The sequence below is a fragment of the Carettochelys insculpta genome, chromosome 8 (assembly GCF_033958435.1).
Source record: "Carettochelys insculpta isolate YL-2023 chromosome 8, ASM3395843v1, whole genome shotgun sequence".
Taxonomy (NCBI): domain Eukaryota; kingdom Metazoa; phylum Chordata; order Testudines; family Carettochelyidae; genus Carettochelys; species Carettochelys insculpta.
Genome location: NC_134144.1, coordinates 72637987 through 72662778, shown reverse-complemented (window position 1 = coordinate 72662778; position 24792 = coordinate 72637987). Strand labels below are relative to the sequence as shown.

General features: G+C 46.7%; 1 long non-coding RNA gene across 2 annotated transcripts in view; it reads left to right on the top strand.

Annotated features, from left to right (window-relative positions):
- Positions 1–942: 942 nt before the first annotated feature.
- LOC142017107 (uncharacterized) overlaps positions 943–24792 on the top strand; it is a 361994-nt gene continuing 338144 nt past the window's right edge. For both annotated transcript variants that reach the window (XR_012646441.1, XR_012646440.1), the window contains exon 1: positions 943–1492. This is a non-coding gene — a long non-coding RNA (uncharacterized LOC142017107). The remainder of the gene's footprint in view (positions 1493–24792) is intronic.

Sequence of the window (24792 nt, the reverse complement as noted above, 5' to 3'; positions counted from 1 at the left end):
CTAGCATCTAGGCTTTACAGTAGTTGCAATGGAACCAAATTCCACCAGGAGAACACATTTCACAGCTGTTTCCAGTGATCATTTGGGTTTCTTAAGAGGAAACTGAGATGCCAGTTAGCAGTCAGTTCAGTAAGTAATAAGGGATAGTGAGAGCCTGGAGCTAAAGAAAACCTGTATGAATCATAAAATGGCAGGACCAGAAGGAAACTTGAGAGGTCATCTAGTCCAGTCTCTGCACTCATGGCAGGAGCAAGTATTTAGATTATCCCTGACAGATGTTTGTTTACCCTGCTCTTAAAAATCTTCATTGTTGGAGATTCCATAACATCCCTGGGCAATTTATTCCAGTGCTTAAACCACCCTGACAATTAGAAAGTTTTTCCTACGGTCCAACCTAAACTTCCCTTGCTGCCAGTTACACCCGTTGCTTCTTGTCCTATCCTCAGAGGTTAAGAACAATTTTTCTCCCTCTTCTTCCAACGAAGAGGTGCATCTTGAACAAACGCTCCCCCACAGAACTTTTCACCGCTTGCCAATTCCTTTCGGGATAGGTCGGTACGCCACCCTGAGCTAGTGACAGTTGTGATCTGTTGACCAGCACCCTGGAGGTGCTGAACGCAACCAAAGGCACCTCTTGAACTTGTATACCCCTGGGAAAGCTTTCCTTTTGTAGGCCTGGAATTAGCCCAGTGAGTCAAGGCCCTTCTTTAAGATCTCAGAAAGGAACTCACCTTGGGGCTGATGACAGTTGTATTGGTGAGGCCAGGACAAATCTGGTTCTTGCTATATAAAGCAGGCAGGCGCGCAAGCAAGGGCAACAGTGCATAGCAACTGCACAGCAAGCAGCGCAAGGGAAGAGAGGGTTGGCTGTGACTTCGAGCCAGAGAGGAGAAAAATAGATTCTGCAAGCAGGAAGAGAGGAGTGTAGCACGCCAAGCCAGAAAACCGCACGGACCCCTCTATAGATCCTGCTCCTGAAATTGATGTATTTACAGCAGGAATTCCACTTTTTGGTAAGCACTTGTTTCAGTTTCCTTTGGAGCAAAGGCCATCTTGCAATAAACTTTTATGGAGGTTGGCTATTTTATGGCAATCATTTAACACTGCCACATTAACCTGTCATTGGATCTTCCCAGTGTCAGTTCCTTGTATTCATATTTCTTTCCAAAGTTTACGGAGTGCTGCTGGAAGCCAGGAAGACGCAGCTGTATAATCCTTCCAGCAGACTTGAAAAAACAAAAGAAAAACCAAACATTGATGTTTTTTTGCAAGTCACCTCTTGAACCAGTCAGATGACGGGATGAAGTTCCATTCGACAGAGGGTTTGCTTCTTCAAATAAAATTTAGCAGCTGGTGATAAGTAAAAGAAATAACATCACAGGGGGAGCCAGATCTTCACAGGACTCCAGCAGTCCGTGGGTCACAATCTGAGAACGTCTATGCTAGGACAGCTAACACCACCTGGCTGATTAATCAACATCTTATTCTTCTGGTAAGACGTTCTGTTTTGTGCCAAAAAATGTGCTGTGATTACACTGTGCTGTAATTTCAAGCTAGTTGGAACATCTTTGTCTAAACGCAATTTTGTAGAAATTGTGCTAGTCATCTGGACAGCACTTGGTTGGGCCTGGCAGCCACCTTGCTGAAGTCTTGTTGCTGTTTCCACTGAGTTACATTAACACCTTTGGTGCTTCACCATGGCCGGGTCGATTAATTGTGCAGTCAAAGGGGTAGTTGAATAACCTCCCACATAACTGAGTAATCGGCCACTAAGGGTGTGTCTACACTTGCATTCCTCTTTCGAAAGAGGTATGCAAATTAGGTAAATTGAAAATGGAATTGAGGTATAAATTTGCATATTTGGCACCTCATTTGCATATTCTGATTTCAAAAGAGCTTCTTTCGAAAGAAGAAAGCCAGTGTAGACGCTGCTCTTTCGAAAGTAAACCCCATCTTCGAAAGAATCCTTCTTCCCTTTATTTAATGGGAAGAAGGATTCTTTCGAAGATGGGGTTTAATTTTCCTAATTCACATACCTCTTTTGAAAGAGGAATGTAAGTGTAGACACACCCTAAATGAGAGAAAAGTCATGTGAAACTATGGGACCATGTGGTCTGCTGGATGGAATGGTTCACAGAGGAGAATGACCCATGCTCCCTATCCCCAGCTCTGCTCCTGCTATGCTCTGTTAGGAGGGGTCATTCACTGTGCCATCGTCATTTCTTGCACCATTTGGCTTGGTTGTCTATTTAGAGTGTAAGCCCTTAGGAGCAGGGTCTCATTCACATTATGAGTGTGTCTACACTTGCATTCCTCTTTCGAAAGAGGTATGCAAATGAGGTAAATCGAAAATGCCATTAAATAAGGGGAAGAAGGATTCTCTTGAAGATGGGGTTTACTTTCAAAAGAGCAGCTCTACACTGGCTTTCTTCTTTCGAAAGAAGCTCTTTCGAAATTTTAATATGCAAATGAGGTACCAAATATGCAAATTTATACCTCAATTGCATTTTCGATTTGCCTCATTTGCATACCTCTTTTGAAAGAGGAATGGAAGTGTAGACACACCCTATGGGCATTTCTACACAGGCCACTTTCTGCTAATACATGGAGTGAAAAATGCTAATGAGGCGTGGATACAAATTCCCTATGCCTCATTAGCATAACATCACGTGATTTGAAGTCTGGAAGACCATTCTTCTGGATTCCAAAACGCGGTGTAGAAGCATGTCCCTGGTTGAAACCCTGCATGCCAAAATGCTCCTTTTCTTTGTGTGGAACTCTGTTATGGACCCTTTTGGAGCAGGTTTTGTAATAAACAAGTTCTCAGGAGAACTGACTGAGCCAAGCCTCACGGATGCCCGAAGAGAACTTAGTGGGGTGCTGCACACACTCCCTGCCTCAGTTTCCCCTCTCAGGACACCAATAACTTATTGGGGTGCTACAGGGCAGCAGACAGGGTTCCCGTCACACAAACAGCAGCAACAATAACAGATTTCAAAAAAGTGAGAGGAGAAAAAATCCTGTGTCATCCTGGGGGCGTGAGGTGGCTCAGGTGGCCTCTTCCTTCTCTAATCATTCTGTGACTGCAGCATAAGCAGCAGGCCGAAGCCTGTCTGCTGACTCATATCACTCTCCCAGCAGCCTTTGCCTCTCCAGCTGTTTTCCAGGCTGGGCAGAAAGTGACTCCCCTGGGGTGGTTTTGTTTAGTAAGAGGTTGGCACTGAATGAAGCATACCCATCTTTTGACTATTTCTGTCACCCTACAGCCCCACCCCGGCCCCTAATAATCACTCAGCGCTAAGCAATCGGGGCTTGGCCAGGGAAGAATGTTAATGGAAGAGATCTAGTTATATTATGGTTCCTTTCCGGTGCATTCGCTGCCGTCAGCTCAGAACAGAATCCACTCTCATGCCATTGATTGGCGAGAGAAGCCACAGCTTGTATTTACCATGGACCAAAGGGTGCTCCTCCCCGCAGGAATAAACTTAGCTGAAACTGCCTCTTGGCTGAGGAAAGAGTTGCCCTGGTGTCCCTAATGATTTATTGTTCTCATGCAAATGACTTCAGTAGCTTCATGGCTTAAGCATGACAAAAGTTCTGCAACATCTGTCCTTCCCCTACTTGGTGGTGGCTAAGTCCTTTGGTGATCTTCCCAGACACGCACAATTTACTAACTAGGATGGCCTGATCTGTTTATGCCATGTTGGAGCTGCATTGCTCCCAGGATGGGAGAGACATGCCGACCACCTTTCCCAGACTCGAAGAAGAGTCCTGTGAAGTTGAAAGGCTCACCTCTTTCACGAGTGGAAGTCCTGTCACTAAAAGACCTCTGACTGCCTTGGCTCCATCACGATCACTTTAGTCAGGGTACATGTACACTACCCAGTAGATCAACCCAGTCAGGGTCAATCTTCTGGGGTTCAATTTTGTGCACCAAGTGGGGTTGCAACAAATCAAACTATCGGGGCTCAACAGTCAATCCCTGAACTCCTCAATCTTGCCAATAGTAAGGGAGGGCGAAGAGAGAGTTTCTCCCATCGACCTCTCTCAGTGAGGATGGCCAGATAAGTTGATCATAGATACATTGATTTCCAGCTACACCATTGCTGTAGCTGGAATTGCATACCTATGATCGACTGTGAGGTCTTGTGTGTAGACCTGGCCTCAGCCACAGGAGGCAGAGTAAAGTTGGGATGTACCAAATTCAGCACAGGGCTAGTATGAGGAAAAAGCTCTGCCCAGGAAAGGATTTAGGCCAACAAAACACTGCAATGTGTGCTTAGCTAATGAATAGTCCCCAGGGACTTCGATGGGATTGTTTACCTGCTAAAAAGTTAAACATATGCTTGAGTGCTTTGATGAAATGGGACCTAGGTACCTTATCTACCAGCCAGTGAAGTCAATGGAAAGAGTCCGAGATCAAGTCTTTATTAAGTATCTTTCCACTTTTGCTCCAAACCATTCCACCTTACTGACCAATCAGCCTGGATAAATATCATTCAATTCACCCAAGAGTTGTTTCTTCCAGCCACAAAAATGATGTGTGCAAAAGCCTAACCAGCTGCAGAATAAAACTACCCACACCAAGATCAGCTGGAGGCTCCAAACTTCCAGACTCATCCCAGTCTTGGCCACCATTGCATTCTTGATTCCTGCCTTAGGTGAATCGAAAAAAGATGGGTCTGAAGTTAACCCACTGGTCTGGGATGCAGGAAATATAGAGTGAATTTATGGTCCCTGTGTGACCTTTGGCATATAACTTCGTCTCTTTGTGGTGTATAGAGCAATGGCTGTTTTCCCAGCTGGATTGTCTCACTCCATCCCATTCTGTAAAATGGGCAGAAAAACAATGTTGATATTCTCCCATATGTTGCATATTTAATTATGAAAGTTTAAAAAAACAAAAAATCAGCCTGGGCAGACATCCAGGGAAAATTTCAAGCCCTGGCGGTTAAAGTTTGGAAAAGTCATAAGCAACTGAAAACAGCATATTACAATGGGACGTGTTAATCTACCATACTAATATACATGGTGCTACCTGCTCCACCTACCGTGAGCTCTTGGGAGCAGGGAATGTCTTTTAGGTACAGTGTCTATACAATGACACCTGTATTGCACGTGGAGTCCTTAGTGGGCTCCTGTCTTACCTCTAATCATTGTCAAACACAATTATACACAGTTACAATATATATGGGACACACAATTTGACTTTTAAGTGTTTCACTTGTTGTTCAGACTGTAGCTGGCCCAGGAGCATTCATGATGACTATGAAAGAGGCTAGGCTGCAATAAATTGCCATTATGATACATCGTGGTTGCTTATTTTCACTCCTCCGGAACTTCAAAAAAGGTAATGGTTCCAGGAGACATTAAACATTATTTTGCTGACCTTAAAACTGTGTTGCAACATCAGCTTTCAAGTTGATTGAAAAGTTAAGCCTGCAAACTCTGTTTTTAAAACATTGCTTCCTCAATGCAATGGACATGGTTCTCCGGAGGGAGTTTTTGTCTGTGGAAAGGAATAAATAAGCCTTCAATATCCTGGCAGCTTTGCAATAAAAGCTGAAAATGAAAGACATCATTTTGCACTTGTGCTGGTTCTCTCTCTTGATAACCCAAAAGGAACCTTGAATTAATCTCCCTGATGGTGGCATAGCAAGTGAGAGCACTGACCATGCAGTGGTTGGTTGGTGACCAATGAAAAATGATGCTCTTAGTTCCTTTTGCATTTCAAAAGTAAAATGCTATCAACATCGTGGGCATTGCTCTGGACTCTTACAGGCCATGTCATCAGGAGGAGCCACAGAATAGATGGGCAATGAGAGGAATCACTCCACACCCATCCAATGGCTACTAAAGGTGTCAGCTGAGCAGGATTCTCTCTTCAGCCATGTGGAAACCATAGACAGTGATACGGGCCACCAACAAGATGTGAATGATGTGGCTTTAGGGGTGAAATTCCAGCTTCACTGAAGCCAATGGAAAACAACTCTGACCCCAATAGGCTCTGGATTTCTCCCTAGGTTTGCTCATCCCTCAGGGGGAAAGCGGACAGCAGTAAATCTTAGTGAGGAAGCCTTTTCCTGTGGGTAAGACTGTGATTGGGGATCTGAGTTCCTGGCTCTTTCACAGACTCTTTGGCCCAGTCCCTTGGTCTCTGGGCTGCATATTCTCCCTCTGTAAAATGGGAGTAGTCGCCTACTTGTATGCCACATTTCATAGAATCATAAAACACTAGCACTGGAAGGAACCTTGAGAGGTCACCAAGTCCAGTTCCCTGCCCTCACTGAAGCACGAGACACCCATCTTCTTTTTCTCGGCAGTCACTTGATAATGACTAGGATGCCTTCATTTCACCCTCCTGTTTGTGAGTCTGTTGAAGGCTGATCAGCCCAATTCTGGAGCCCCAGGTCTTATCACAGAAGAGGCAGGTGTTGGTAGCTGTTGGAGGGGTGCAGAACGGTTTTGGTGCTCTTTTCTTCTCTCACTCACCGCATCTGCACTGCAGTGGGACGTCTCAAATTGAGCTACCCATCACAGATTACCGCTCTCCACTGGGGATGGTCTTGGGCGAGGTTCTGTCAGATGCTGTCACCAGTGCTGCACTTTTTCATGCGTGCCTTCAACATGTCCTTATATCGCTTCCGTTGGCCCCAATGCTCCTCTGTCCTTCCTCCAACTTGGAAAACAGAATCTGTTTTGGGAGATGCTGATCAGACATCTGAACCATGTGATCAATAAAACAAAGTTGTTGATGAATGATAATGGCTTCAATGCTGGTCATGTTCAACTATTCCAGAACGCTAGTGTTCATACGCCTATCCTCCCAAGAAATACTTAGGATTCTCCTGAGGCAGCATCGATAATATTAGTCAAGTGCCTTCAAATGACATTTGTATGTTGTCTAGTTTCACCTGTGTACAGCAGTGTTGGAACAGCTACTGCACGGTAAACAAGGTGCTTTGTCTTGGGATAGATGTCCCAGTTCGTGAAGACCTTTTGTCTCAGGCAGGTGAAAGCAGAGCTTGCGTGGCTCTAACAATACTGGATATCCACATCAATGTCAACTCTAGTGGAAAGATGACTTCCAAGGTGTGGGAATTGCTCTGCATTTTCCACCATTTCTCCATTGACTTCAATAAAAGATACATGAGATTGTCCCATAGGCAAGGGCAAATGCAGCACCTTGGTTTTTGTGATTTTCAGTGTGAGGCCAAGATTCTCGTATGCTTCAGTGAAGGCATTTAAGATGGTCCCTGGCAGATGTTTGTCAAACCTGCTCTTAAATATCTCCAATGATGGAGATTCCACAGCCTCCCTAGGCAACTTATTCCGGTGCTTAAGTTAGGAATGTCCAATCTAAATCTTCCTTGCTGCTGTCCTAATGTCCAATCTAAACCTTCCTTGCTGCAGTTTAAGCCCATTGCTTCTTGTCCTATCACTAGCTGTCAAGGAGAACAAATTTTCTCCTTCCTCCTTTTAACACCCTTTTTGGTGTTTGAAAACAGCTTTCTCTTTTTCCAGACTAAACAAACAAAAGTATTTCAGTCTTCCTTCGTAGGTCATGTTTTCTAGACTTTTAATTATTTTTATTGCTCTTCTCTGGACCTTCGCCAGTTTCTCCACCTCTTTTCTGAAATGTGTCACTCAGAACTGGCCACAATATTCCAGAAGAGACCTAACCAGCGTACAGCAGAGCAGAGCAGAGCAGAAGAATGATGTTTGTCTCTCTCTTTTTTCCCCAACAGTGTTACATTGTTGACTCACATATAGCTTGTGGTCCACTTTGACTCCTAGATCCTTTTTTACAGTACTCGTTCCTAGGCAGTCATTTCCCATTTTGCATGTGTGAATCAAATTGTACCTTCCTAAATGGAGTACTTTTCCTTTGTCCTTCTTGACTTTCTTCCTATTTATCTCAGACCATTTCTCTAGTTTGCCCAGATTATTTTGAATTATAACCCTAGCCTCCAAAGCACATCCAACTCCCATCTTGGTATCATCCCCAGACTTTATAAGCATACTCCTATACTATTATATAAACTGTTGATGAAAACATTGAACAGAGCTAGTCCCAAAACTGATCTCTGTGGAACTCCATTTTGTAGGGCCTTCCAGCCTGACTGTGAACCATTGAGAACTACTCTCTGAGAATGGTTATCCAACCAGTTATGCACCCACTTTTGGTAGCCCCATGTAGGTTGTATTTCCCTAGTTTATTGATAAGAAATTCAAACAAGACTGTATCAGATGCTTTAAGAAAGTCTAGGTATACCACATCTACAACTTCCCTCTTATCCTCAAGGCTGGTTATTCTTCATCCATAGACCCCAGTGCACTTTAAAAAGACGTTCACTGTCATAACCCAGCCCCTTCCTTCCCTTTATAAATGAGACACAGGGAAGTGAGTCGCCAAGGGAGAGCTGAGACTAGGAGACACTTCTCCAAACAGTCAGTCCTAAAATCTGCCCAGTGGGACACACTTTATCACAGCTGGGGCCCTCATCTGGCCAGGGAGTCCATATCTAGCCATCACCATCTTAAGCCATGAACCTTGGGAGCTGACGCCTGTGTGCCTGCTTAAGCAGATTGTCTTCACTAGAATTGGCATCTCTGAGGAACAGCCGTCTGCTGCTCCACTAGCCAGGCTCTAGAACTCGGGTAGTCTTTTCAGGGATCAGCAGGAATTAGAGCTGCATGAAACCCTGGTGTTCCCTTCCTACACATTACAAAAGAAGAGAGGTAGTTCTCGTCCCGTATTGCGGCAGTGAACTGTGTGTTCCCAGGTTATAATCTCAGATGAGCCATGAGCTTCGCTGCCTGAATCTTGGGGTGCCAGAGAAACTGAGGCACAAAGGGTTCTACTTGCAAAATTGGGGGAATACATCCTAAATGCCAGAGTGGTGTGCAGCTGCAAACAATTCGTGATCATCCGTTTCAATGGACTGTAGAAGGGCCAAGTGATATAACTGCTATTTTAAGGAAAACTAAAGCAAGTGTTACTGGAAGCACCTTTCCTTCCAGCCAGCCTTGACCCATAGACAGCTGGATTTTTAGTCACAATAAAAAAAACTCTTGAGGGGTGGACTTAGTGATGGTCTCTAACTTCCCCCGCCATCTCTGCTTTGGTGGATCCTGTGTATAGCTGTTTGAACTAAGCACTGCTGGAAATCCTGGAATATAGGATTAAAGAAAAAAACAAAGAAAGGATACTATTGGTTGCAAATGTCCTTTGAATGCCACATTAATTTATTAGCTGCAGAGCCTTCCTAATCCCTCCAGGATATCCCAACTAATGTGCTTTACAATGTTTGCAATGGAGCCACTGCTCACTTAATGGTCATGGTGTTCTCCTGTATCCATGTAACAAAACAGACACTGTGTAAGATCAGGATGAAAAGGCAACTGCATGGAATTACTCCGAGCTGTTTTCCTTTGGCTATCACTTACTGTTTTTCTTGGGTTCTTCTGACGGCAGAATACAGACTGTACACCTGCTCGGCAGAAGTGGGCTGTGATGGGTGGGTCACAGAAATTAAAGATTAAAGGTCTGTTCTGCTGTGCTATTTCATACTTCACTACTTGTCCCAAGAAAGGCTCTTTCCCCACAGCAGATCGGCTTTCTGCAGTTTTAGGGAAGTATTTTCAAAAGTGCTCCTGGATGATCTAATTCCATTCCCACTGACAGCAAAGGCAGCAAAGTTAAGTCAATGCTGAAATTTAAAACTAGTTGGAAATTTTCTTCTGAGCATCTTTTTTTTTTTTTTACCATCCCCAGTGGCCCTCTCAAAAACCCCACAAAGTCCCCAAACAAACAAAATAACCCCCCTAAAAACAACAACTTCAAAAACCTTTCAGGCAGAATAGGTTTTGCAAGAAATTCTCTGTTCCTCAACTTTTGTTGTGTTTTGACCAAAAAAGAAACCCCAAAGCTGAATGATTTTCAGGATTTGGTTGCAGAAAACCAAAAAGAAAAAGAAGTTAGTTTTCAGTTTGTGACAAAGCCACACAAAATTTCACCAAAATTTTGGACCAAAACAAATAAAACACATTCCTTGATGGGTCTGAGAACTGAAAGTCATACTTTCACAGATGGCACCAGGATGAGAGCTGTGAAGAGACCGCACCACTCAAACCCAGCTGGCATAAGAACATAAGAACGACCATTACTGGGTCAGACCAAAGGTCCATCTAGCCCAGCATCCCATCTGCCGACAGTGGCCAGTGCCAGGTGCCCCAGAGGGGGGTGGACTGAAGACAACAATCAAGCGACTCGTCTCCTGCCATCCATCTACAACCTCTGACAAACAGAGGCCAGGGACACCATTGCTACCCCCTGGCTAATAGCCTTTTATGAACCTAACCTCCACGAATTTATCTAGCTGACAAAGTTCTTGATCACCAAAACCACTCTCAGGCCAGCACTTTCCTAAGTATAAATTTTAATTGTTCTTTGGTTAATTGAAAAGTGGTTAGAACATTCAAAGCTGTGGTTGGGTAAGCCTCAGCTTTTCCACACATTCCATCTTCTCCCACTCTTACTCAGCATCACTGAACAGTCGTGCTTTTAGCTTCCTATGCTTCTAGTGCCTTTTAATTATTTACGCAATGGTGGTATTACAGAACCAGAGACTAATTGGAGTTACTTAAAAACACCTCCTCTACATTGTAGTCAACACAGGGAGTCTGTTTTTCTTTTTACGGAGCATTTTTCTTGCCAAAATGGTACATTCCAAAAGAGTCTCTAACTGGCCTCAATTTGCGCAAACACATGAACATCATTTTTTAGCACCATAGCTTGTTGTGTTTCTGGAAGAACTCACCACCATGGCACTCCTGCTGTCTGGCAGTGCCTGCTCTAGTCTCTTGTCCCCTTCCAAGGGACTCGGCACTCTTGGTTCAGGTCACCCACCACTGTGGCCCACAGCAGCCACAGTCAAGCCCCTCACCGCAGGGGCAAGCCACAGTCCATAATGGTCCCTCTGGTGAGGGGCTAGGTGTGGTACCAGGGGGCAGGGGAGGGACTCAGACCTACCCAGTTTTCTGAGCCCCGTCTCAGGGACTCTCTGGCAGCAGCCTTGTCCTGCCCTCCTCCTCTCTCCCCAAGCCGCTTCTCCTGTGACTCCTTGCACCTTGCAGACCTCTATATCTGGTCCAGGATCCTGGCGGGCATCAGGCTGGCGCCTTTCCCTGGCTTTCCTTAGCCTGCCAAGCACTGCTCCACCGAGGTTGCTAGCTCCTGCTGGGAGCTGGTCCTGCACTTCCCTGGTCAAAGACACAACTGACCCAACTCTGCTGGAGCAGCTCCTTATATGTAGAGCTGCTCTTGAAAGCTGCCTCTGACTGGCTGGTTCTAAGTCCTTCCCTTACTGGCTGGAGGTGTTGCCCAGGCTCCCTCCAGCCTGTCTGAGCCCCTTCCTTGCAGGAGAGGGGCAGCTGCCTCCTCCAATTCCCAAGAAAACTGCAGGTGTTTATTCACATGGTAATAAACCTTGAAGAGGCACCAAAAATAAACAAAACCAGGCCATACGTATTCAAACTGTGCATGCCCAGAAGAACTTTGTACATGTACCTTGCAAACAAATTTGCTCATGCAAACCCTATGCAGATGCAAAGCCAGGTTCTTAAAATCTGGCCTTCAAATCACAGAGCTAGTCACAGATGGAATAATTTGCTGACTTTGTGAACCAGGCCAACTCTGGCCACTGGATGTCACTCCTTGTTTAGATCTGGTCTAGAGCTTTACCCCTTGTTGACAGGCAGGACATGAACTTCCAGGGTCAGAAATATTGGCATCCAGCCAATCAGCCTGGCTCATCTCTGACAGCAACTGAGGTTTGACAGACCAATGCCTCATATCCTGTGCTCTTCCCAACGGACTTACGTTTGGTTTCTTCAGTGCTGTCATTCATTCTGCAGTCTGCACCCATTGGCAGTCCATTGTGGTGCTACCCTCTCCCTGCCTGCAGGGTTTATTTGATTATTATATTTTTAAAGTGGTATCTCTTGAGATCCACTCTCCATCTGGTGTTCTTCTCCACAAAGGGCAGGTGTTCGTCTACCATCAAGGGGAACAACAGAATATGAAAAGGAAACAAACTAGCCTGTATTTTTTTTGACCGTCAAGGAAGTCCTGGTCCATGTTGTTGACTATATTTGATCTGGGGAAATCAGCGATTATGAAATAGCTTTCAGAGTCATTCATGCCAACGGTTTATACTTCATGCAAAGACATAAAAGAGGGGCTGTATCTCAAAATCAACCCAAATCCTTTACTCTGACCCCTTGTGGCTAATAAATTGCAAATTATATGTGCGTTTTAGTAGTCCCCCTTTCTTCACCTTCACTTCAGCTCCAATGGAGAGGGAACTTAGTGCTTGTAGGTGAACAATTAAATGTGTTAGCTATTTAAAGATAAAACATACCAGGGTATTTTTGTATGTCCTTTTGAACCACGTTCTAGCAGTAGATTTGTTTTTCCAAAAACAGCATTTGATTTATATGCTGTAGGAGCAAGATTTTTTTTCCCAAAGGCTAAAAATAAATTTCTGGTTTTTTTTTTTCTCTCTTAAACTAACATTGACTTTGGAGTCTAATTTGGAAATGGTTCATTCTCACTGACTATAAAACTGGGTGATGTGGTGCCATGAAAACCAGGTGTATTTGAGGAACCCATTTTGATTTGTAAAATCTCTGACTCTCGGCCAGAAAGGATTATATTTCCAGATAAGCAGCTTCTAGATCAGACATCCAATCTCTGTTTTCCAGTTTCAGAATGTTAGCTAGAACTGGCAGGAGAATGACTTTCATGACCTGTGAAAGTTTTTGAGATGTCAAGATGTTTTTCTGTTCTGCTTCACGTTGATAGTGAGGCCTTTTGAAAGGAGAGAGAAAATGGTGGAAGAAGGAGGTGGACGCTCCCCTTGAATGTGGGAAATTCAGGCTCAAGTCCCTGCCAAAAGTAAGGAATTGTAGATGATCTGGGAAGAAAGTCTCCTCCAATTTAAACCACAAGAAATCCTGTGGCATCTTATAGACTAACAGAGCGTAAGCTTTCAGATTTGCCCACAAAAGCTTATGCTCCAAAATATCTGTTAGCTATAAGGTGCCACAGAACTTCTTGTTGTTCTTGTTGATACAGACGAACACGGCTGCCTCCCTGATACCTGCCCTCCAACTTAGTGAAGGACAGATGGAAGCGCACGTATTGCACAAGGGCCTAAAATAAAAATAACTCCTCATATAAGTGCTAATTCTTATTCTGAAAGCCAGGATCTAAACCCCGCAACTTCAGATACATTTAGAGCCAAAGCTCCTCTTGCCAGCTGATGGCTTCGTACAAAGATTCCCCAAGGAATATCAGCTGATCTCTGATGCTGATTTCTGTTTCTGTGGGTTCAAACGGCAGGGGGATAAGTTTTGAGACCAAAATCTAAGGTCACTCGTCCCTATCAGAGGGGGAACCGTGTAAGTCTGTATCTTCCAAAACAACGAGGAGTCCTGCACCTTATAGACTAACAGATTTATTGCAGCATAACCTTCTGTGAGCAAAGACCTGCTTCACCAGTTGCATCTGACAAAGTGGGTCTTTGCCCACGAAAGCTTATGCTCCAATAAATGTCTTAGTCTACTCATACCTGGGTCTCTAGTTTGTGGCTGTAGATAAGGGCTTGGCAATCGAAATGACCATCAATAGCCGAGCTGCAAACACCAGGGCAAAATTTTGCACCCATAGGAACAGAGAGGCCTGCTAAAGCCCATCTCAGAACTGAACACTTAATGAACTATTTTTGCTCTTGGGTTTCGAGTTGGGGCGACCATATCTCCCTATGCCAAATACGGGCCAGAGATATATGGCAGGAGGGGGTAGCTCCTCCCAACAGCACCAAGCCCCAGGGAGCCTGTGCTCCCCACCCATCCTCCCAGCCCCGAGGAAGCAGCAGCCATGGGTGCTCCCCACTCGGATCCCCGGGAAAGCAGCTACCTCTGGCACTCCCACTCCCACCCCCAGCCCCTGAGAACCTAAATATGGGACAATTTGTCCCTTTTAAAAAATAAGTTGGGATACCTTTTTGGCAACCCAAATATGGGACCATTCTGCCAAATAGAGGGCGGTTGGTCACCTTATTTAGAGTGGTTCTTGTCTCTCCATTCTCCATGCCGAGGGCTTAACGCAGTGCATGGGTTGCTGAGGTGGTTGTCCTCCAGCACACGCCAAGTGGTGGATAAGCCAATGAAGAGACAAAGGCTTTTATTCTGCAAGCCCCCACAGCAATAAAGAACCGGGGAAAGGAGAGTTAAAGACATCAGAGCTTCACCAAGGAGCAGAGTTGCTCCTGAAGAGTGTTTCAAGGTTTGCTGGGAGGCATCAGTTGCCTTCAAGTGCTTCAATTCCCTCCCCTGCCCCACTCCAGATTTCTTTCTATTCCCTTTAATTAATCAGCCCCAGGGCTCGGAGACTGCTAGGCCAGGCACGTTTTGCTTTCCCAAGCTCCCCCTGCTCTGGGGTTGACTGCACACAACCCGTATTACACACAGGCACTTGTCAGGGCTTTCTACGGATCCCCAGAGCGATCTGCATTCACACTTCGGCAGATTGCTCATGTTTTATGGGGCGGGAAAGGAAAGGGCATTCAATGCCTGGCTAACTGTTATTTGCTTCTTACCGCAGAGAACTGCCTCCTCTTAGCAGCGAGGGGCGGGGAGCGGGCAGGCTTCCTGCACAGATGTGGGGGGGAAGGGAAGGAAAGCGTATGTCTTGTGGGACTGTCGGGGTTCCCATTCGGGGGAATTCCATGGGTAATTCTCTAGGGGTTCTGTGAGCTCCAGCTGTCCCTTTCAAAACTTATGCTGCTAATTTGGCTTCTTAATTTGCCAGCCAGGCTTTGCCTTTCCTGTCCTGCGATTGTCCCATCACAGCTCTACCCTGGGGCAGGGAGCGGGGAATGCAATCTCCCTTGCAACCCCTGGGGCCGGGGGCGGAGGCGGAGGCAAATGTTCCACTCCTGTTTGCACCATGGCTCCCCGAGGGTGTGTAATTAAAGAGCTGCAGCAACCACTGTCCCCATTGTCTTAGCAACACTTCCTTCTCAGCCAGTGCTCCTCCCCGTGGGCCTGGGTCCGTGGCTTGTGGGGCTATCTGGGGGATGTAGGTGGGCATCCCTGTCCCGTAGGGGTTTTTCACTGCCAGAGGCCCATCCTCCAGTGGAGGAGCTGAGGTGAATCTCTTCCCGCGTGGCACCGCATCGCACGTTTGCCAAGCGTTTGCCCAGCATTTTGGAGTCGTTGCACTTCCTCTCCCTTTCTTTCCAGACCTGGATTCCATCCTCTCGTGAGGACCGGGGAATGGAATGACTCAGTCCTCCTGTGACAAAGCCGTTCTGTCCCAGTGCACCGGCTGGCCCTGCGCCCTGCAGGGGCTCCACCCGGGAGACTCGCAGCTACACTCTATTCGAGCAACAGCATTAGGTAGCTCGCAAAAGAGCTCATGAAATGCAGGCTGCTTTGCAATCCACATGCTCAGGCTGAGTGCTGCTCAGAGCACCTGGGAGCTTCTGGAAGGGACCAGCCAGACATCCCAGCCGGCTGTTGTGTTGCTTGAAGGAAAGAGAAAGAGACCAGACCTCCAGCCTCTCTAACTAGGCTCTTAGTCTGTGTGGAGACTCACGCCATGCTAACACCCGAGGCCAGGTCTTGTGCAGGGGAGGGTGTCGTGGAGAAGGGGGGGTCCCCAGCCCTGCCCCCACCCGCAGGCAGCCGTGGCTGTCACGCGGCAGGGAGAACAGCTGGGGGGTCAGGCGACAGGGACACAGCACAGAACAGACTGGTCAGCACAGGAACCAGAAGCCGTCAGTACCATCCAGCTTGGGGAGAGGGGCTCAGAAGGGTCCCCGAGCCAGGCCCTGGCCCCCTTCCTCCCTCTTCAGCCAGACCAGACTGCTCCACCCCACAGCCCAGTTCCAGTTCCAACCAGCCAGGCCCCTCCTCCGCCTCTGGCCTGTTTCCAGGGGAAGAAAGGGGTCACCTGGTGACCTAGGTTACATAGAGCAGGAACTGCAACTATCTATGTGTGAGAAGTCGTCACATGGAAACTCCAATTGCCACTATGTACTGAAGCTGTGTCTGGGGAAACTGAGGCACACAGCTGGTGTTACGATGGAACAGCAGGAAACTCATGCAACCTAACCAGGGGAACGAAATCGTCACACACCCCAGTTCGTCACCAGCACTCCTAGACCTTGGCACATGTCCTCCCCTACAGATCATGCTGCTCAAGGCTTGTGCGGCTGCTCTCCCCATAACCAAGCTGGTTGGGGCTGAGGCTCCAGCCAGAACCTCCGTCAGTGAAATTGCTTAGACCCGATGACAACTTGGGATGTGTAGGGGAAACTGCAGAGCAAAGTTGTAGAGCAGCCACCTCATAATCATGCCACCAGACTCAACAGCTGCTCCGAGGAGTGACACAAGAGCAAGGCCCTCCCCACTGGTGCAGTGAGATGGGAACCCAATGTCCCTTCCCCAGGAGTGGCCACTTGGGGAAGTCTACTCCTCTCGGCATCCCCTTGTGCCCCAGATGGGACTGCAAGAACTCACTGGTTCTGCTGGCTTGGAACGCGGTTAGCACTTGGGTTTTGGTGGGAGGACGTGCGTGGCTGGCGGCACCATGACACGGGATTAGTTTTTCAGCGATCTCCCAAGAAGTCCAAGAGTTCCCACCGTCTCCTCCACTCCCACCTCCTCACATCTCCCATCAGCTCCTCCTTCTGTCCTCTGGTATGTGCTGCAGTCTCTTCTACCCGCTCTGTTCCTCTGGACTCTAGCCCTCCCAGCTGATCAAATGGCTATTATACCTTGGCCAAGCCCAGCCCCTGTCCTGTGTGCGTTTCCATCCCGGCAGAGCCATTCAGTGGAGCACAGCAGCTGTTGGGAAGTCACATCTCCAAATGAAACCACAGGGGGTTTGGGGTGTGATGACAGATCTGGGGTGCAAACAAAAACAGCAAGTCCTGGAGAAATAGAAGTGACCTGCAAGGAAGCCTCTCCAGTCAACACTCCCAGGGCAGGCAAGTCCCGACTCACCTTCCTGGTCTCTCTTCACCCACCTTGCCCACAGCACCATCATCCACGGTGCATTCTGCTTCCCGGCCCCTGCCCCCTAGGGGTCTCAGCAGATATAAAACACTGCCTACATGCGAAGGAGCATTTCCCCATAGTGTCTGGTTCTAATAAAGATATGCATTGGCTGTTACATGACCCCTGGCAGTTACTACTTTGCCTCTACTGGTGGTAACTTTTGTTCTCCAGATGCTGGGCACGGCATGCCCGCAAGCAAACTCAGCCTCAGTAGTAGTCTTGGGCAGGAGCTAAGTACCAATGCCCCCTCTAATTTTTTCCATCTGGGGCAAAACAATTTTTATGTGCACCATCAGGAGAAAGAGATGCTGCCCTCTGTGGGTGGCTCTGGATGCTCTGCCACTCAGCTGGGCAGCACCTGAATCTCTTGTAGGCAGCTGCCCAAGCACTCAGCTTACAGGGAGGCAGCTAAGCAGTGTTCACTTATGCAGCACCAACAGCCCATTTTGCTTCTCACCCCCAGATGGAAAATACCATTAGTACCAATACCCCTTTGTCAGGTGCTCTGAGAGTTAAGAGTGAAAAGTTCTACAGAAAAGCAAAGTATCATTACTGTGGTTCTCTTAGGAGCTCCATAACAGGATATGGAGTCTTCTCCTAAGGTGCTTTTCAACGCACACACGCATGTGCATACACACGCACGTGCGTGAATACACAATTTTCCTGTGGAACTCATTGCCACAAGACGTTGTTGAGGTCCACAGATGAGCAGCACCGAAGAGGCAACTGGATATATATATGGACAATGAGAACATTCAGGGTTGCAGTGTAACCCCCACACCTTCTGGGTGTGGTGCATTGTCCTATGTGGTAAGTCTCAGGCCACGTACAGAGAGAAAGAATGAGTCTCCTCTACAGGTGTAGCTGAGAGACAGCGGCCTTTTAGCTTCTGCCGTAGGGGCTCATGAGTGATCCCTGGTTTGGTTCTGCCTGTTGGTGTCACAGCAGCACTGAATATTAAACATGGAAACCAAAACCCAATGATTTTGGAAGGGATATAAACCCTCTAAGATGCAGGAGCTAACTATTGTGGATCAGGCGGAAAACAAGGGGTAGGTTTCCCCAATACACTGTGACTGGAATGTCCCACACCTTTGCCTATCCAGCTTCTAGCACTTCTCTCTGAAGCCACAGGTGCTAGCCAATGCCAGCGATGCGTCACTGGACTAGGTGGACCTCCAGTCTGATCTGTTTTGGCATCCTCCCACTGAGCAACGCACTGCCTCCAGCAGCCAATTCAGATAGGTGCAGGAGCAAACTTATATTGTACACCCTGGGCACAGATCCCAAATCATAGATGAAGAGACATCCATGCAGTGCTCAATCCCAAGAGACTGAGCATGAAACCACGATTGGGATGGACAGTTGTTTGGGGCCCAATGAACCCCCTACTGCCATCTGCAAAGAAAGGACCCTCGACAAGGCACCACCATGGCTCCTTGGAAAGTGGTGGCTTTGGAAAGAGAAGCTCCTTTGGGCTGGTCGTATCAAAGCTGTATCACGTCTCTTCAGGACTTAGCATGGGAAAGTGCTACCAAGCCCTTGGAGAACAGCATGTGCATCTTCCTTTTCTGTTGGGTGATATTTTGGGGAGCAGAGTGGCTTGTCTTTTTCATTTTCCTAATACAATTTCTGTAGAGACAACAAAGCCTAAGGATAGAGGCCTGGTGCACATTTTAGACAGGGTGTTAATTTATTATTGATGTCAGATGTCCAGAAAAAATACACTCGCTGGCTTTTTTGGACGCCTGTCAGCAGGTTTCCGAGCAAGTTTCTATGCTGATTGCTTAGTTTGGAAGGCCTCTGGGCTATAGAGTGTCTTTTATTTCTCTGTTTGTATAGCCCCTACTACAGTAATGGTCCATGGCCCCTCCGCACTGACATTACCCTCTCTGGTTGAGACACCTGTCATGATGGTACCTAATGGTGACCACATCCTCCAAGTCCTCTCAGACAGACCAGGTAATGGTGGACAAAGCTATTAGCCATTAGTTGCTATTATTTGTTTGTAATGGGGTCAAGAATCCTGACCACCTGGTGCTAATACAACTGATAAAATAAGCAGGTGGGCAGGGAAGGCAGGTGTTATTTGCCAAAGAGAGATGGGATTTCACCTGCCTGTCTCCAGGAAGGTGCACAATCAGCCCTTTTCTGCCGGAGCTGTTACCCTCATGCCCCCGATTTAAGCCAAGCCTTTAAAAATTATAACCACGCAAATGTGAAGCTGAAGTATCACATGTTCACTTCACAACCTCCAACCTGAGGGAATGGGGAGGAAGCAACCTGGCTGGATCCTTTTAACGACCTGCTCTGACTCTCCACAGGCCCAGTTCAGCTGGCCTCCTGCAGAATCATGGGACATTTGAGCGCCAGCTTTTCCATGCTGTCCGCCAGGGTAGCAAACAGCTCAGGAATTTCAGGCGAGCAAACGGAGAGCAATAAATGTCAGCAGAAGCCATCAAGTCGTTCCGTTTCCTGAAAGCAAGCTGCACGTTGTAAAACTGAGGCGCAGCTTCTCTTCCTGTTTGCACTTGAGTAGCACAGAAAGACACGCCATCCTTGGGGGCAGACCCAAGGCGAAGCAGGAGGTCATGGACTCAAAAGTTGTTTGCACAGAAAACACATCACTTTTTTCCCAAATTACCAGGGTTTTTCGCTGTTCTGGGGTGTTTTGCTTGTTTGCTTGTGTAGTTTTGGTAAACTTTTGGCAAAAAGTTTCAGAAAACTTTCTTAAAAACTGAAAAAAGAGGAACTTTTCAGAATCCACAGAATGAAAATTATTTCCAAAATGCTCATAATTTTTCCTGTGGCGCTCCACGCCTTCCCCCTCAGCTGAGAGCAGGATATACTGGGAGTCCCCTGGGAGAGTCCTTATTAGAGAGCTCAATAGCCATGAGAACCAGAAAATTCAGAGAGCATGTGGAATTCTGGGTGATTATGATGACTGCTTCCCTTCTGAGGTTAAAATGGTAACAGTGAACTGTTGCCATGAATTCATGCAACAGTATCTGAACAACTGAAAAGTGACACCACTTCTCTACTCAACAACTCAAAAGGTCTTTTGCTAAACAGATCTATTCATATATAACACATCAACCTTGTGTGAGCACTAAATAAATTCTACTGTTCCAAGACAGTCCTTATCCATACAATAGGAAGTTCCACGGAAGGTGTAAAATTTTTTCGGATGTCTAAGTTACCACGAGTTCCCTGGTGCATTTCCTTACCAACTAAAAGTTAGATGACACCCATCTACACCATATACACTGATACCACGGAGGTGTTGCAGTAACTGGACAAGATTAGACCCTGGCTGAAAAACAGCTGGAAGAAGCTGAAGCCAGACAAGACAGAGGAGATGCTGACAGCCAGTGGAAGGGATTTTTAGGACATGGAGGCCGCTGTGGAGACCCCTTTGGCTGAAGGATCACACGCACAACTGGTCAAATCAGTTCTTAGTGTCACAATATTCTTGGATGTCTCATTCACACTAAGTTCCCAACTAGCAGTGGCCATGAGTAACACTTTCTGGGAGATCTGGTTGGCTAAGGGTCTGTTTCATTTTGGTGTCTGCTACTCATGCCTCCGTCACGTCTCCGATGGATGATTAAAACACAACACAGCTACCTGGCCTAAAAGAAGTACATCACAACTATTCTCTGCTCACCACCCCGGTTCCCCACAGCACACTGAAATTTTGAGATGCTCCACAGTCTAGGCCCAGCATATCTATAGATTACTTTGAGTTTTAGGATGAAGGCTGAACGATGATGACTGTGGGATGGCAGCTTTGCTCATTTGGTCCAGTGGAACTCTACAGTAAGGTTAAAGATGGTCTGCACAGGAGACAGGACTTCCTCTGGGCTGTCAAGTAACACACTAACAGGACTGTCTGCAGGCCTCAGAGAGCAAAAGTGGACACTTCCAATGTTTGCTATCCATGGCCCAGCTCAGCCTTGAACTCTGCAGTCCAAAATGATCTGGACAAACTGGAGAAATGGCCTGCAGTAAACAGGATGAAATTTGATAAGGACAAATGCAAAGTGCTACGCTTAAGAAGGAACAATCAGCTTCATACATATAGAATGGGAAACGACTGTCTAGGAAGGAGTGCTACGGAAAGAGATTTAGGAGTCATAGTGGACCACAAGCTAAATATAAGTTAACAGTGTGATGCTGTTGCAAAAAAAAGCAAACAAGATTCTGGGATGCATTAACAGGAGTATCGTGAGCAAGACATGAGAAGTCATTCTTCTGCTCTACTCTGCACTTGGTTAGGCCTCAACTGGAGTATTGTGTCCAGTTCTGGGCACCTCGTTTCCAAAAAATGTGGAGAAATTGGAGAAGGACCAGAGAAGAGCAACAAGAATGATTAGAAGTTTAGAGAACATGAGCTGTGAAGAAAAACTGAAAGAACTGGAATTGTTTAGTTTAGAAAAGAGAAGACTTAGTGGGGACATGATAGCAGTTTTCAAGTACCTTTAAGAGGTTACAAGGAGGAAGGAGTAAAATTGTTCTCCTCGGCCTCTGAGGACAGGACAAGAAGCAATGGGCTTAAACTGCAGCAAGAAAGGTTTAGATTAGACATTAGGAAAAACTTCCTAACTGTTAGGGTGGTTAAACACTGGAATAAATTGCCTGGGGAGGTTGTGGAATGTCCATCACTGGAGATTTTTAAGAGCAGGTTAGATAGACACCTCTCTGGGATGTTCTAAATGGTGCTTGGTCCTTCTGAGAGGGCAGGGAACTAGACTTAATGAGCTCTCGAGGTCTCTTCCAGTTTTAGTGTCTATGATTTCATGATTCTGTCAAACAGTAGGTGGTCTGTATCATCCTTGACAGGTCTTATTGGACACCGTCCCTATAGCTGTAATTAAAAGCCAAGTCCTGAAGCAAAATAGCCCTAATCCTTGCTTCAACTTTGCTTTAGGTCTGTGGAAATGTAAAAGTGGCATTGAGCCAGTGCATGCACACCCAGTGGTAAACACCTAAGGTATAAGAACTCAGGTAGTCCTGCCCTTATCTGAGTCTCACCAGGGACCAGCAGCCTCAGAGGTGCCCCGGATTCTCCCAGCTGGAGGCACATCCGCCATGGCCCTGGTGTAAGGCATTCTGGGACCGGGACTCCTTGTGGCAGAAGGGATGTAAGCATTCCAAAGAGCTTCTTATTTTATTAAGGGTTGTCCTGTTGTGTTTTGCTTGCTAATGTGTACCCCGTGAAATAAAGTAGCAGTGGAATAGTAAGCTTAATAAAGGACATTATCCGTAATCGGCTCAATGTTGAAGCAAATCCCATAACCCTGTCTGTCCTTGGTCCTGTGAGTTGAAAAGGGGCCTGTCCAAGGCTGTGGAATGAACTTGTGCGGGAGCTCAGGCTCAACACAAACCTGTCACCTTCCTCTCTGAGGGCGATGCTCATTACTTTGACTTTGTCATCTTTAACAAGCACAGAACCACGTGTATGTTTAAAAACAAGTGCTAAGATCCTAATGAGAAGATCAAGCCCTGGAGATATTGTGATGGTGTCTCAGGCAGAATTGAGCCCAGCATAAGAGCTCTGAGTTCCTAGTGCTTGCCAGGGGGATCTGAGATCGGGCGGTGTCTGGTGGCTCTGACTCTCCACTGTGTGTGTGGGAGCTCTGGGCTCAGACTGGGTGTCAAAATGGCCACCTCACCTGCAGCCATGGATAACATCCACCAGCCTCCTTCCTCCTCTGGTGTGCACCCGGTGGCTATACCCAGCACACAAGGGAAAGCCCTATGCAGGCTTTTCAGGGCCTCCAGTTGGTCACCCTGGCATGCCAGTCAAGGTCTTGGCCCAGTCCGCATGGGCTGGGTCCATCACTCCTGCACATCCAACATGGAAGACCGTCTCAATGACAGGCTAGTCTGTGACTCTGTGGGGAATGATATAAATAAAAAGGATGGGGAATCACAGAATTATATCCTTGTATTACATTGCAACATATTTTAAAACCCACAAATATAAGCTCACCCATCTCTTGTGACTGCCCTGCCACCTTTTCCGTGGCTTGCATACACAGCTTTGCACACAGGGCAGGCTATCCTGTGCTAAATCCCCTTGTCTGGAAGTGTTCAGAGACTGCCAGAGGGAGCTCATTTCTCATCTGACCGCAACAGCGCTTGTGAGCATGAATCGGGCAGCAGTAACCAGAGCAGGATGTGTCGGAAGACTGGCTGGCGGCGTTAAAAGATGATTCAGGGCCACTGGCTTACAGCTGATGGGATCCGTGCATTTGAGGGAAACATTCTCTGCAGATCAGCACAGGCTTTGCCTGGAAAAGGGTGGTATAACCCTGGCCACAGCCTTATGACTATGCTGTAAAAGCACTAATTCTATCTGCATTGATGGCATTGCTGTAGATCAGATGACCTAGGCACAGGGGCCAACAGAATCCACAGTACACCTGGGAACAGTTTCTTCCAACCTCCACTTTCAGGGACTCCAGTTGTGACCAGTCCTGGAGGTGAGGTTCCTTGTGTATTGTCTACGCACTAATGGATACTCTGATCTCTAATGATGACTTGGGTTTTCTTCACCATCCTATCCTCAGCTGCTCTGCCCTGCCTTTCATCTGGCATCACATCATGTTATGGTTGATTGATGGAAAGCACCTCACACGATAGACAAACCACAGAAAATGTAGATGGTATTTTCTGATGGAATATCCAAGATCTTTGTCTGCTAAGAAGTGACTTCCAATATTTTCTGCTTCCAGTGGGGTGGGAATTGAAAAGGAATAGACACTCCCTGTGTTCAAGCCTGTTTGGACCCTTCTTGACTCTGTTGCAGCGGTGCACGAAAATGAAAAACATGGCCCTAAGCCAACTCTGGGGCACCAGTGGTAGTTTTGACCGAGTATAATTTTTGAACTACAATGGAGGGTTGGTTGGAGTTCAGTGTGCATTTGGGGCAAAGATTTTTGGTGAATCATGCACAGAAGAGAAAAGCCTCAATCCAAATTTCAAAAATCAAATGGAGAGAGAATCTCTGAGCTGCAATTTATTTGCAAATTTGACTCCATCAACCAAGGAGACTGGGAGTGGCTGGCCCCTTACAACAGCAGCTTCTCTGCCCTGGGTGTTAACATATCCACGTTAGACTCGGACAATGGGCCACATCCCCCTGTCTGACCTGACTTGTTTTTTCCTCTTTTGATACATACTACTGATAATGGGTCATTTCCACCTGGACTGAATAGACCTTGTCAGCTCTGGCCCTCCCTGTTACTGGGACCCCGCTCTCTAAATACCCCTCTGAAACCACCCTCCCCCACGCACGCATCTGACAAAGTGGGTCTTTGCCCACGAAAGCTGATGCTCCAAAATAGCTGTTAGTCTATAAGGTGCCACAGGACTTCTTGTTGCCCTCAATCCAAAAAGACTCTTTAAATTCAGGAAAATAACAGGAATGGACAGAGTAAAGTCTCCAAGGCAAAGAACAGTTTGTGCATCTCCTGTACTTTAGCAAATGTGAGAATAAAATGGCTTCCATATCTGCACACAGAAAGGAGCCTTAGGCTTTTAAAGGGGTAACGCATACACATACACACACTCAAAATGCCAAAGGCAGCAGCATTTCAAACTACATATACTCCAGCTTGCAGGTTACTCCTTCCTTTACATAACCTTTCCCCC